Raw genomic sequence first — 5,224 nt, forward strand, 5'->3', positions numbered from 1 at the left:
AATCAGAGAAAATAGTTTAAAGTTTAGTCAGAATGTAGAGAGAGGAGGGTCTGGATAAGCCAGCCTTTCTGTGATGTCACAGCCTTAAGGTTTTAAGTGTCTGGCAGGCTTCCCCAGCTCAGATTTCTTCCTGACTTCTTGTCTTCTCCTGAAGCCAGCAGCACGTCCAAATGAGCTGGGACTTATGGTTGCCTGCCATGCTTTGAACATGTGAGTGTTATCTTTTCTCCTTTATTCCCTTTATGTTATAATTATCCTTGCACATATTTGCAATTGTCTCATTTGTAACATCTTTATAAAATATTTTTTATAAAGCACTGCCTAATTTTTTATGGGATATAATATTTAATATTAGTTCGTTCTCCTGTTCTAAACCGTACCCTAAGGCTTCTAAAGGGAAATACGCTACTGTTACTGTTGTGTTGGGTTAGCTTCGGACCCGTTTAATCGAAGCTAGTGGCAGCGAGAGTGTGCTGACTGTTGAGTGATGCTGTAGCGACTGCGGCGTTGATAATTATTGTTCCTGCCTGAGTGGGAGTAGTTATCGCGTCACTGCAGCGTGCCCAATAGCCAGTACATAACAGGCAGCCTTTCTGGCGACTAATTACCCAGGGTGCAGTACCTAATCTGACCTGAGAGTAAGGGGGGCGCCAGAGAGCTGCAAGTGTTAAGTGGAACTGTAAGCGGGATATACATAAATCCCTGCAGTTTGTGGTATATTGAAAGCAGTGGGATACCTAGAATAAGCCCCTGCTGTAAACGAAGAGGTCAATAGCCTTGTGTGTGTTTTCTCATCACATTGTTAGCAGTGGAGGGATAACTAAGATAAGCCCCCCTGCACATGTGATAGCCGTCTGTTGGCCTAAAGTCACCCCAACCCGTGACGTAGGGGTGACGGTCACGGTGTGAATCCTGAGAAATTGGTGGCAGCGGTCAGGGGATTCCTGACAGAGGTCTTGGAGCTTCGACCACTGCACACCTGACAACTCCATGTCTGCCATCCAACTGCCTGCCCGTGTATGTGTATCCTCCCACAAATTAGTCACAGCACGCCTCTGTTCGGACATCCTCTGAACCATTTGCAGTGTGGAGTTCCACCTTGTTGCAATGTCAATTATTAGGTGGTGCTGGAGTGTACGGGTGACCGACGGATGTGCAAGCAAAGTCTTTGCACCTTCAGGAGCAGGGCTGGTAACTCCGGATAATTTTTCAGGAAGCACTGCACCACCAGGTTCAAGGTGTGAGCCAGGCAAGGTATGTTTTTAAGTTCTGGAAGGGCTATGGCAGCCATAAAATTCCTTCCTTTATCACTGACTACCTTGCCTGCCTCAAGATGTACACTGCCCAGCCATGACTGAGTTTGTTGCTGCAAGTACTCGGCCAGTACTTCTGCGGTGTGTCTGTTGTCGCCCAAACACTTCATTTCTAACACAGCCTGCTGACATTTACCACTAGCTGTTCGATAATGGGACACCTCGTGTGCAACACTGGCAGCTGCGGATGGAGTGGCCATGTGACTGCGCTCTGTGGACGAGCTTTCGCTGCTGGAGGAGGAGGAGGGGTTGCGAACGCGCCTACAGCCAACTGTTTCCCAGACCATGGGCTAGGCAGAACTGTCCCACTATGGCTGTCCCCTGTGGACCCTGCATCTACCACATTAACCCAGTGTGCCATGATAGACACGTAACATCCCTGGCCATGCCTACTGGTCCATGCACCTGTTGTGAGGTGCACCTTTCTACTGACTGATTGCCTCAGTGCATGGACAATGCAGTCTTTGACATGCTAGTGGAGGGCTGAGATGGCTTTTCTCACAAAGAAGTGTCGACTGGGTAGGTCATAGCGTGGTCCTGCGTAGGACATCAGGGTTTTGAAAGCTTCGCTTTCAACCAACCGATAGAGCATCATCTCTAACGAGATTAGTCTAGCAATGTGGGCATTCAAACCCTGTGTACGCGGATGAGAGGATGAGTACTTTCTTTTCCTAACGAGTGTCTCTTGTAGGGTGAGCTGGACTGGAGAGGTGCATATGGTGGAACTAGTAGTGGTGGTGGTGGACATGGCGGATTGAGAGAAGGTTGGTGATGGTATTCACGATGTTGGCCTACATACAGTGTTTCCTACCAATAACCTTGTGATTCCTTGACTGCTTTGGCCTTGCGACGATACCTCCACATTTGTTGCTGGTGGTGTCCTAACCGGTGAGCTTACAGTGAGGGAGGCAATGTAGCATTGTTGAATACCTTCATGCTGAGCAGGTGCACCAACGGTACGGGACGTGTGGTAGTTAGTCCAGGCTTGCAAGTGCATGCTGGTTAAATGTCTAAGCATGCACGTTGTATTTAAATTTTGAAGATTCTTCCCTCAGTTAAAGGTCTTTGAGCATTTCTTACAGATAACTTTTGACTGATCATTCGGATCTTGGTGAAAAAATTGCCACACTGCACTCTTCCTACTATGGAATATCTTTTCAGGCATTGCACGCTGTGCTATTTTCACCAGATGGCCACGCTGTCCTAAAACTGTTTTTGTTTTTGACAAATGTTTTTGGCCAGATACGGGCCTGCCAGGTGACAGCTGTTGCGATGTAGATGGCTGCTGCGGATCATTCTCCTCCGCTTCTGAGCTACTGGCAGCGGCACCCTCTTCCCCAAATGGCTGCCAATCTGGGTCAACAACTGGGTCATCTATCACCTCCTCTTCAATGTCATGTGCACCTTCCTCTGTGTCACCGTGTAAGGTGCTATAGCATTTGGGAAGGGGCACCATAGTCTCATCAGGGTCAGATTCTAGCTCAGTACACAGCGAGGGCAATGTGGTGATCTGAGTCAATGGAACAGCATTATAATCTAGCTGTGGCTGTGCATCAGTGCACTCCATGTCCGATTCATCTTGTAATTGGCAGTTAACAATTTCCCGTTCTAACCCAGGCACGGTATGTGTAAAGAGCTCCATGGAGTGACCTGTAGTGTCGCCTGATGCATCCTTCACTTTTGGTTTGGGTGAAGGACACAAGGAAACATATTGTTCCTGACTGGGAGCATCCACTGATGACTCGCTGCTTTTATATTTGGAACTTTCTGAAGAGGAGGCGAAAGAGCTAGAGGCTGAGTCAGCAAAGAAAGCCAAAACTTTTTCCTGCTGCTCCGGCTTTAAAAGCCGTTTTCCTACTCCCAGATAATGGAGCCTTCGAGGCCTTGTGTAGCCAGACGATGACGCTGGCTCAACACCTCCAGCCTTAGGTGCTATTGTGCTTTTACCACTACACCAGATGCACCACCACCACCATCAGTACCAGCTCGCAACCACCGTCCACCGCCTCTTCCACCTGACTTCCTCATTTTTTGGAAAATCTAACCAAAATAACAACCGTTATATGGTACTGTAAAACAAGGTAGAAGGTGTATATAAACGTGTTGAGATTTTAAATCTCCCTTTTTCTTGGGAGACTGAACAAAAAATCAGGCCCTGTGCAAAAAACAACACAATGTAAGTGGCTGAAAGTGGCTGGCTGATATATGACAAACTAACAGGACAGAAGTATATCCACTGTGTGAGAATTTGAATCTCCCCTTTTTTGGGGGGAGACTGAACCACAACTTAGGCCCAGTGTATATAACAACGGAATCTAAGTGGCAGAAAGTGGCTGGCTGATATACGACAAACTAACAGGACAGAAGCATATCCTGTGAGAATTTGAATCTCCCCTTTTTTTTGAGAGACTGAACCACAACTTAGGCCCTGTGTATATAAAAACGCAATCTAAGTGGCAGAAAGTGGCTGGCTAATATACGACAAACTAACAGGACAGAAGTATATCCACTTTGTGAGAATTTGAATATCCCCTTTTTTGGGGGGAGACCGAACCAAAACTTAGGCCCAGTGTATATAACAACACAATGTAACTGGCAGAAAGTGGCTGGCTGATATATCACAAACTAACAGGACTGAAATATATCCACTTTGTGATAATTTGAATCTCACTTTTTCGCGGGGAGACTAAACCAAACCTCAGGCCCTGTGCATAAAACAACACAATGAATGTGGCAGAAAGTGGCAGGCTGATATACCACAAACTAACAGGACTGAAATATATCCACTTTCTAATAATTTGAATCTCACTTTTTGGGGGGGAGTCTAAACCAAACCTCAGGCCCTGTGGATAAAACAACACAATGTAAGTGTCAAAAAGTGGCTGGAAGATATTTGAAAAAATACAAGGACTGTAGTACAATTTCAATCTCCCTACAATGAACTCAGGACTAGTATGGCAGCAATAAAAATGACTGCTGCACACAAAAGTGTGGACAAATAAACAAGATAACTGTGCAGAAAGGAGCAACAGGATTTTTGCTTTTAAAAAAGCAGTTGGTTTGCACAGTGGCGTGCAAACAGCAATGCAGCTATCAGGGAGCCTTACGAGGCAGCCTAATAATCTACAGAGCTGATGCACAAAAATATAGCCTCCACTGTCCCTGCAAACAAATGGTGGTGTTGGACAGTGGAAATCGCTACAGCACAAGCAGTTTCGGGGCTTAATCTTCCCTCCCTAACTATATCCCTTCTTCTGATGAAGCTGTGGCAACCTCTCCCTATGCTACGATCGGCAGAAGTAAGATGGCGGTCGGCGTGCAGGCCCCTTTATAGCCCCTGTGATGCCGCAGAAAGCAAGCCAATCACTGTCATGCCCTTCTCTAAGATGGTGGGGTCCGAGACCTATGTCAACACGCTGCCCACTCTGCGTCCTCCTTCATTGGCTGAAAAATGGCGCTGAAAGCGTCATACGAAACTTGACTTTGGCGCGAAGATCGCCGACCTCATGGCCGATCCACACGAAGATCGGGTCGGGTTTCATGAAACCCGACTTTACCGAAAGTCGGCGATTTTTGAATTTGTCCGATCCATTTTGCTCAACTCTACCGATGACGATTACTGGTTGGCCTGCCTCCTGGATCCACGATATAAAGGAAAATTACAAAATATCATGCCACATGAGAACCTTGAGCAAATATTGGCTACCAAACAAGCAACTCTTGTAGACTGTATGGTTCAGGCATTCCCAGCAAACAGCGGCGGTGATGGTTCTCACACGAGCCGTAGGGGGCAACATGGCAGAGGTGTTAGAGGTGCACAAATCCGAAGTGGCATTGGACAGAGGGGTTTTATGACCAGTTTGTGGAGTGATTTCGCAATTACCGCTGACACGTCAGGTAGTGCTGCATCG

The sequence above is a fragment of the Ranitomeya imitator genome, chromosome 2 (genome assembly GCF_032444005.1).
Source record: "Ranitomeya imitator isolate aRanImi1 chromosome 2, aRanImi1.pri, whole genome shotgun sequence".
Classification (NCBI taxonomy): domain Eukaryota; kingdom Metazoa; phylum Chordata; class Amphibia; order Anura; family Dendrobatidae; genus Ranitomeya; species Ranitomeya imitator.